Source organism: Aulonocara stuartgranti (genome assembly GCF_965226115.1).
Source record: "Aulonocara stuartgranti genome assembly, chromosome: 12".
NCBI lineage: Eukaryota > Metazoa > Chordata > Actinopteri > Cichliformes > Cichlidae > Aulonocara > Aulonocara stuartgranti.
In genome coordinates, this window is record NC_138948.1 from 14,516,033 (window position 1) to 14,526,596 (window position 10,564).

A 10,564-nucleotide genomic window follows, 5' to 3' on the forward strand; every position below is an offset into this window, starting at 1 on the left:
GTGTGTGTGTCTGATTACACCACAAAAGATCATCCAGGAAATACGTTATTTCAGCATGGGCACCGCTTTACTATAAGAGTGCCAGAATCAATTACTGGCTGTTGATGAGTGCTTTTCTCTCCTTGCTTTTCACAACCACAAATAGAAAAGTTTGCAGCAGATATTGTGAATAAATCAGTGAATGTGTATGGAGTGCTCTTCCTGACATGCATTACCATGAACACAAAGGAAGACTTGCGTGTGGAGTTGAAGACGCAATCACATATATTAGTGGCACAAAAAAGGCAAGGCAGAGAATTAGTTTGTGATATTTACTGTATAGTGACAATTAGTTTAAAGTAAGTTTTTGTGATCAATGTTTTCGGACAAACAAAAACCCATAAACATATCAGTAGTATGAACAACTACAGTAAAAGTTCAGCAAAAAACAAACAACCAAAGAGAACCATAACAGCCACACACAAAAAATGTAAAAAAAAAAACAAAAAAAAAAAAAAAAAACTTGTCCAAAAGGAGGCAAGACAAAAAATGGGAGATGAACGGCTAGAGAGCAGAGACCAATGAAGCAATCAGTTCAGTAAAGATTTAAGATTCTCCACAGCTTGGGCCCAAAGTTTAACTACACCTTCTTTAGCTCCACAGATTTAGGCTATGGAGAGTTTAAGATAAGCACATCCATGAAAGTGAGCAGCCATTGCTGCCAAATGAGCATTTGAAGTTTCCATCTTGTGGCAATCAACTTCTTAGCAGCTCTGAAACCAGCTAAAAACACTTGTCTCTGAGCCTTATGCAATGTAAGTTGATCTAAATAATTTAAAATTGAAATGTATGGGGAAAGTGGACCAGAAGTATGTAATAAACACAGATTTTCTTAAACCATCATTTACAGCAAGCTAAGCGGCACTGACTAATGTCTAGTTTTAGAGCTGTGAGCAATGCATCCACACTGAGATTAAAAGCCTGGTGCATACTTTATATGAAGCTGCTATAGAAATAATGGAAACTTGTAGAAAAAGTTCAAATAAAGGAGTTTTTTATATCCCAAACTAAAAGTTTGAAATGTGTAAGATGTGTGAGATGTGTGAATTCTTTGGCAAAAAATAAAAATGACCTAAAATGTCTTAAATAAAAATTTGTTGCATCTACAAACCTGTATGAAGTTTAAATGTTATTTCATATAAATTGTAATAAGTTAAACTAAACATGCATGTAGCCAATATAGACTCACCAGTAACCTAACATCCAAATCTGTGGAAGGAAAACCAGAGAGAAGGGAGGGAGCATGAAGGGAAACAGGAAGAACATGCAAACTAAACAGAAAGTCCTCACCTGACCAGACCATTTAAAACCAGAACCAGCAGTACTGAGCACTGCACCACCATCATGGTGCCCCCATCAGGTATAAGCATTATTAGCATTAGTAATATGTTGGGGAAAGCATTCATGAAACCACAAATGAATGTTCCCATACCTTAAAGCACATTTTTTTGTGTGTTTTTCTAACGTTTCGTTTCGTTTTTCTTATTGCGATACCCAACCTCTACAGTCTTATTAGACCCTCATCAGTCTGTTTTCTTTTAACTAAGATCTGCTCATTATTTTGGTTAATTCCACTTACAGGAATACAACAAGGATGCAATTTAAACTTATTTTGCATTGAGTGTTTGCTGCATTACAATATGTTTAATCAACAGTAACACATCTTAAAAATGAAGTGTCTGCAGTGGATGGAAGTTGGTAATTAAAAATTTCACATTGAAATTAATATGTCCTTGGACATTAGAAAAGTAATCACACTGGGAACAGTTCAAGTGGCTGTGCTGTTAAACAAAAGTTTAGGCATTGAAAAGTGTAATGGGATCATGTTGAAACACTGCAGCCTAACATGTTATATTAACATGCTGTTCGTGTTGTTGAGACACAAAACTGAGAACACTGGATTTTCCTTATTTCAGTGATTTATTAGAGATGTGAAGCTAGCACACTGATGGTTTTCCTCTACTACACCTCCTCACCTGCTTGAAATTCACTCACTGCGTTTTCATTAAACCTTACAGCTTAAGTTGACCCCCCTTTGCATGCTCGCTGCATCATGTTTATGTTATGTCCTCACTCCCCTTTACCCCCACCCACCCCAAATTTATCTTCAGCCTTACCTTATTTCTATGTTACCCCAAAATTGCTGCCAGGGCATCAAAAAGAGGGGAAGAAGAAATAGCAAAGAAAGCAGAATATGAAGAACCCAATAACCCAGTTCACTGAGTAGATGTAGATGATGACCATGTCCATGTCAAATCGCCAGCCACGAGTGTCATCCTCGAAATCCATGGTGTCCAGAGGGTAGCCTTCTCCGTGGGGGAACTGGCGTCTAGCAATAGGACTCGACTGCCTCTGGAAGCCTGGTTTAAATGAGAAATAAGTCATTTTGTGTAGTTAAAAAAGCAACAATTTCCTCTGGGGTAATTAACACACATAACCTCAGTGTTTTGATAAATGTTAGACGACAGATTTTGATACAACTAGAGCTGCTATTGAAGACATTTACAAATTCATACAAATGAAAAGTGCACAGGATTATTTTTAGTCTTCTGTGAGGCCTTGAGGTACAATTACGATAAATAGGTAGCACAGCATACACGCGTCATATTGTCAAAAATCACAAAACAACAGCGCTCTTTAAGTGCAGCTTCATAAAATACTAGCTATGCTTTATCTTTATATAGTTTTGCTGTTGTTGCAGATGACGTTGCTTAAATATGACCCCACTTTAGAGGGAATTAAAAACTTGCCTCCAAAGATGCGGAAGAGTTTTCTGCAGCTCGGGAGAGGCCACTTTGCACAGCTTGCTTTCTGAAAGTTCTGTTTCCGGGAAAGGTATTCCTTTGGAAAGAATGTTCTTGCTGTTTGGTTTAGCTCTATATAAATACATATTTTAAAAAAGACACAAAGTTAATGCAATAAAAAAAACCCGACCATTTTAATCACTTCTTCATAGCTTGGCTAGATATGTTTGATTTACTCAACACATTCACTAACAGCACATATAGCGTCACTTGCTTCTCTGATTATCTCCTTGTTCTGTGACCTTGGCTCTGGTAATCAACACGACAGTCTAATCTTGTCATCTAATCATTAACAAGAGCCCTCAGTGTTTCTACAGTCCTCCTCACCATCTAATCCATGCTACTATCTAGAAATAGGCTGGGATGAATAATAAAAGTTTTTCAGTGATTCATAAATTTGACCAAAATCAAACCAAAATTGTATCTAATAAATTATCCCAAGGTGACAAAATACATTTGTTAGCACACACCACAGAAATATACACAATACATATATTATTACAGTAATAACTACTATTATACTGCTTAACATTGTGGTGAAAAGGTTTCCCTACAGCTTTAGGGTTCCACTTTTTACTGGTTTAAAGAAACCCTAAAACATCTGCTCCTATTATTACAGTTCATTTCCACCCACGGGGAATACTACTTCTTATTTCCATTAGAAAGCACGGAATCAAAGTGCTCAGACTGTGTTTGATTTTGTCTTCTCAGTCTAAGTGACTCATCTGGTCAAAGCTGAACTTAGGTCTACTCTGCTCCCTGTGGGACATCTGCAGCTGGGCCCTCTGAACAATCTGCAGCTTAGATGTTGTGTAGCAACCAACACAGGAATAAAAATATAGCTGAAATCGTTTGTCCTTAATGTCAGATTTTTACATGAAGTTGTTTTTTGCTTTATTCAGTCTTTAGTGCTGAGGAAGTTTGATTAAGTGATTATACAGTAAGTGGTCCTTGCTCATCATCTCACCTTTTTGGAAGAAAACATGTGTGATGATTGTTCTGCACAGGGGGCAGGGGGTATTAGTGGGGCTGTTCTTAGCCAGCGTCCTAAGACAGGGCTCACAGAAGATGTGATTGCACGGGTGGCACATGTAAGGACTGAAGTACACATCCAAGCAGACAGCGCAGATGTAGCCCTCTCTGTCCCCGGTAGTCAGGGCCTCATCGTCCTCACTGCTGCTGCTGGATGGGTTTCCTGTTGAACTCTGGGAAAAAACAGAAGTAGAAAAGAACATTTTAATTGTTAAAAATATCTTTTCTTGTGTGACCACAAACCTGCTTATGTTTGCATGTGTGCATATTTAAAGCTCCAATATTAGAATGATAAAACCCATTTTTGCACAGTTTTGGCTATATGGACTAACCTCTGAGACAGTTATATTAGTATCTTGCCTAGGATTGGATAACAGCAATAAGAGAGAGCAATCCAGAGATTTGACCCTTCACGTATGAGATGTTAAGTATAAATTATCACTACAAGATGCTACCAGTTAGCATTAAATATAAGTGAAAATGTCCTCTTTCACAGTTCTCTTCTATTTGAATTTCTTTTCTCTTTTGATGAATGTAACCCTCTTTGACACCCATCCAAACAGCATAATAATATGTGTGAGGACATGAGGGTGTCAGGTGTGAGTTCAGTCAAGTGAAATGTCTGCCTACCTACATTTTCACACATCTTACTGTAAAGCATAAACATTGTTTGTTAGAGAGAGCATTCTGACCCATCATAGGCATTAGTTCAAACTCCTATTACTTCATGGAAAACCAATAGAGGTGCATCTTAGGATGTGTCACTTTATATCTGTTGCAGTTTGTCAGTTAAGCCCTACTATGAGCCCTCTTAACCTCTATTGGATAAAAACAGAAGGTGGGTTTTGGATCTGGTTAGTATTCTCTTTCATCATGCAGAGCATCTGCTACACTCTTTCCTTACTTCCTCTTTTCTCCTCAACAGTTAATTTATCCTCATCACTCACTTTTTATGGTTCCAAATTCCAGCTATAACTCCATGATGTAACAAAAGCTCTTTTTTTAAAATAGTAGCTAGGGCTTTCCAAGTCACCCACCGCCTCCTCAAACACGTGTTGTGTTGGCAGACCCCTGAGAATTGAAGCTTCACTGTTTAAAAAGAATCCTGGGGGTGTTTCCAAAGTAATTACTATTTTCTCACCCTGGGGGAGCTCCAGGGACTTCCCAGTCACATCAGCCCATCCTCCCAAGGTGTGTCATTAAAGAGAGGAGAGAACACAGAGCACAGGGTGTCTAAGTAAGCATAGATGCTGAGGCTCTCCTGGCAACATGTATGGTGACATGCCAGTTTTGTCTAGGTTACAATCATATACTGGTATATAAATGAATAAGAGTGTGCTCTATGACATACAGAACCAAAGTTTAGACTAAAAAAAACTGCTAATTTATAGATAAACCTATAACTGAGTGAAGCTCTATTTGATAGCGCTGCTGCACCACAAACAATTTGCATTTCCTTCACAAAATGTGTTTCTGCAGAACAGCAGCTAAAACCACATTTTAGCTTTTTTCCAGCAGCTGGAAACAAGCCAACACTAAACGTCTCTGCATTACTCAGGATGAAATCACATCCTGTGGTTTGTTTTTATACAACAGCATCTCCTCTAGCTTTGTCCTACGACACTTTTCTCACAAACAAATTCAAACAAGCCAGCACAAACCAAGAAGGCAGCCACATGAATGCAGTAAGTTAAGACAGTTTAAAAAGGGGATTAAAAAAATGTAAAACATTCTGTATTGTACAAAATATTGATAAAACTTATTGTGAAAATCCAAAATCTAAACCAGGGTATTTGACCAGTGTGCCCAATAGCAGCGTGTGTTCTAGGTTTTTATATTCTCCCAATCGAGAATAAGTGCAAAATTTCTGAAATTCAATTTTCACAGAGCTGATAAATGGAAATAAAGCTTCAACATGATAAATGAGCAAGAAATGGGTACTGGGTAACAAAAGTAATTGTTTAAAAACATATTGAATATATGTTGGGTTTTCAATGTCTTTATCAGTCTAAGGAAAAAATGCCTTTTTCCTGAAAGTTAGCTGAGAACATCAATATATAAGGGTGTGCTAGGTGTGGAGCAGGAGCAAGGTGATGATTGGCTTAGCTTAGGATAAATGGAAGCAGAAGGAAGAAGCTAGCTGGCTTCATCCAGTGTACACCAAAATGCACCCGCCTTCAAACCTATTTGAAAATCCGTTATTTTTTTTATTATTAGGACATAATAAAAAAAAAAGAAGAAATCATTTGGTTTTTGCTAGTCTATCAGCTTCAGATGAACGACAACACATTATATGCTACAGTATCGTTATCTATTTATCAAGCCTATACAGCAATGGAGACACAGCGTATGAAAAACCAAGCATACCCTATCATTCAGTAGTTTGCAGAACTATTATTAGCGGCAGTAAGTTTAAATAATGGCTTTCTGTATGATTTTATCAGTCTCTCAGATCATTGTGGGGGAAATCTGAGCCATTCTTTTTTACAGCGTTGCTACAGTTCACTCAGATTTGCAGGCATTTGTTCATGCACAGGTCCCACGACAGCATTTTATTTGGGAGTAGGTCTGGACTTTCTTCCTTTCTTTTTCAGCCATGCTAGCAGATTTGCTGGTGTGCTAAGGTCCTGTTGCATGACCCAGTTTATTTACACACCAAGTCCAATGAATAACAGATAGGAATATCTTAACTAAAAACAGCACAGTCTGTAGGAGGACAAAGGATTAGGAAATCGATCATACGAAAGTGTCGAAGAAACTAATTTGACTTTTGGTAACAGAGCAGTCAGAGTAATTTCAGTCTGCCAACGTGACTGCAGCTCTGCAGCAGCCAATCAAAATGGAATCTGCTCTTTTGTCTGGTCGGTTTTGAAGGGCTCTCTGCCCAAGCCTCATCATGCAACTAATTCAGATGTAACCCCACTTTAAACCACGCACACAATGGCTATTGAAATGAGCTGGTTGCTGATATAGCTTTCGAGAGCCAGAGTCTAGATGAAACAAACAGACACACACACACACGTGTATGCTGTAATATAAAGTACCATGAGTAAAAACAGTGAAAAATAGATGCAGTGCAAAAAAACCAAACAAACAAAGCCCCAACAACAACAAAACAGAAACAGGCCTAATGTTTGTACCTGTTGTTTTGTACCACGTGATTATGTGCATGCAGCCTCTGTTTCTTTCTTTCTTTACTACATATACCTGCCATGTTGTGCTATAAATACTTCTTTAGTAAGAGTAAGTCCTGAGTATAAATCTCAGGACTTACTCAGTTAAAAACATTTGTTATTTGGTGTGTCTTTAATCCTTAAAGTCCATAAAGACTACATATTAAAAAAAAAAAATTATCCTGGGTATTAATTACTGGATCTAGTAATTACTAAATCATTTAGTGATCTAATAACTGCCTCTGTGACTCATCTCGTGGTGATACTTAAACCTCTGTGATGTCAGTGTGCAGTGCCAGTCACCTGTCTGCTCTCTTGCTGTTGATTTTGTCTCCATTTCTCCCTTCTTCGCTGTCTCCTCCTCAGACTTTTAATCCTGTTCCTCTCCCTTTTACTCATCCTCCTCTCACAAGGAACACAAGGTTGTGCCACTGCTGAGGTCACGCTTTGACTCATCACCCTTACCACCCCGCTGCCTCCTTCATCACCATCCTCCACGTTCTCTTCATCACCCTCATCCTCTCCCTCCCCTCTTAGCTCATAGAAGGTCAAAGATCGCCCAGGTGCTGACCCTGGTCTCACCTCCACCCAGAATGGATCTGGCTCCCTGAATGAACTTAGTGAGTAGAGGTGCAAGTCTCCTGCTGCTGGTCTGGATAAAGGTGTCTGAGGTGACCGGGGTATGGACCTGGTATGAGCAGCAGGCCGACGGGACAGTGCGTTTGAACTGGAAGTGAAGGTCCAGTTGCAGCCAGTGCTCTGGAGTCGAGAGCAGGTGTGTCCTCTCTGCAAGTTGCTCGATCCTTCTCCAAGTTCCAAAATGTTGTTTAACTGATGATCAGAATTATTACTTGACAAACTTCCAATGCTTTCTCTTCTCTGTCTATACTGTGCTTCATCTCCATGTGTTTCATCTCTTTCCGCCATTCTTCTTTCCATACTTTTCCCTCTTTCTCTGCCTTCCAAATCTCCAGCAGTTATTGTCTCCTCGCCCCTGTCTTGGTTTTGCTCTCTCCAGCTTCCTTTGTTGTCCTCACTGCAGGTCTTTTTGCGTGCTTTTCCACCTGACAGCGCAGGTCTCACCAGCACATTGCTTGACCTTCCCTCGCCTGCTGGATTTACACTCCTTTGCCTAGATCTCTCCACTTTTGGTGTGTGAGTCTCATTAGTACTGGTTTCCTCACCAGCATCCTCAGCTTCGCTACATCCAACTCTGTTCGAGACATTTACACTAGAAGCTCCCACATGGGAGCTCATCATGGCTCATTCGAAGCACCTCGCCCACCAGTGGAAGACATCTGAAGCAACTTCACCCAGTTAGCCTGGTTTTTCCCCTGTCATCCTTTTCCTGCTCTTCTTTCCCACTTCTTCTGGATGTATAGATTGAAGCTCTTTTTAAGAGCTACAGGGACTGTTCGAGTGCAGAGGCGGTGAGCAGTGGTGCTCTCTATCCTGCCCCTGTTAGCCCACTGGGGCATTCCACTCTGTTAACAAAGACAAAGTCCCCATAGTGTGCCCCACTGCAATAGGTGCACTGTTAACAGCCTTGCTATTGTCCTTCATGACCTATAGAAAGCACACCACTATGGAACCAGCAGACTCACAAAAACCAAGTGAAATAGCCAGAGCCACCTTTTTTCCCCTCATGCCCACAACCGTGGTGTCAGCTTTTTTCACTTACTGGTTGATAAGCACAGCACAGTGTGTGTGTGTGTGTGTGTGTGTGTGTGTGTGTGTGTGTGTGTTGCTGCTGCTGCTTCCTTGTTAAAGCATTTCAGTGGTCTAGCATAGCAGAATTTATTTTTCCTGAATTCAAAAAAGATCTGCATGAAAAACATTCAATTAAATGCATTTTTATTTATATAGGCAAAAATCACAACAACAGTTGCCTGAAGGTGCTTTATACTGTAGGGTAAAGATGTGACAATAATACAGAGGAAAATCCAACAATCAGACAAAATCCCAACAATTTATCAGTTCTTGGTTACTGGAATTTAAAGAGCCTGCTTTATAACTGAGGTTCTATTAAAAAGGTTATTACATGAAGTTTTATATTAGTATTTATCAAAATAATCATCCTTTCCACCCTTTCCCATTGTGAAGGTGGCTCTTCACACCTCCCTCACCTGTTTTCTATTCCTTCATTCTCATTGTATTCTTGACATTTCCTCTCATCTTTTGCCAAGTTGTTTTGTCAGTTTGTTGCGTCAGTCTAGTGTCTTGTCTCTTTAATGTATTTATCATTTCCTGGCAATCTGATCTTTTATCCATCACTTATAGAGCAGTTAAATGAAAGCACTAAATTTATCCTCGTTTTTTTTCAGCACTTAGCTTTTATTACATGCTTTTATCATTTTTGCAGTGACTGTCATGTCTAATTGTTTCAAAGACAAATGACAAGAAAGGGTGATTTGTATCCCTTTAAAGGTGTCTGTCTGTGATAAAATTGTCATTTTAATACAGTGGGGCAAAAAAGTATTTAGTCAGCCACCGATTGTGCAAGTTCCCCCACTTAAAATGATGACAGAGGTCAGTAATTTGCACCAGAGGTACACTTCAACTGTGAGAGACAGAATGTGAAAAAAAAAAATCCATGAATCCACATGGTAGGATTTGTAAAGAATTTATTCGTAAATCAGGGTGGAAAATAAGTATTTGGTCAATAACAAAAATACAACTCAATACTTTGTAACATAACCTTTGTTGGCAATAACAGAGGTCAAACGTTTACTATAGGTCTTTACCAGGTTTGCACACACAGTAGCTGGTATTTTGGCCCATTCCTCCATGCAGATCTTCTCGAGAGCAGTGATGTTTTGGGGCTGTCGCCGAGCAACACGGACTTTCAACTCCCGCCACAGATTTTCTATGGGGTTGAGGTCTGGAGACTGGCTAGGCCACTCCAGGACTTTCAAATGCTTCTTACGGAGCCACTCCTTTGTTGCCCGGGCGGTGTGTTTTGGATCATTGTCATGTTGGAAGACCCAGCCTCGTTTCATCTTCAAAGTTCTCACTGATGGAAGGAGGTTTTGGCTCAAAATCTCACGATACATGGCCCCATTCATTCTGTCCTTAACACGGATCAGTCGTCCTGTCCCCTTGGCAGAAAAACAGCCCCATAGCATGATGTTTCCACCCCCATGCTTCACAGTAGGTATGGTGTTCTTGGGATGCAACTCAGTATTCTTCTTCCTCCAAACACGACGAGTTGAGTTTATACCAAAAAGTTCTACTTTGGTTTCATCTGACCACATGACATTCTCCCAATCCTCTGCTGTATCATCCATGTGCTCTCTGGCAAACTTCAGACGGGCCTGGACATGCACTGGCTTCAGCAGCGGAACACGTCTGGCACTGCGGGATTTGATTCCCTGCCGTTGTAGTGTGTTACTGATGGTGACCTTTGTTACTTTGGTCCCAGCTCTCTGCAGGTCATTCACCAGGTCCCCCCGTGTGGTTCTGGGATCTTTGCTCACCGTTCTCATGATCATTTTGACCCCACGGGATGAGATCTTG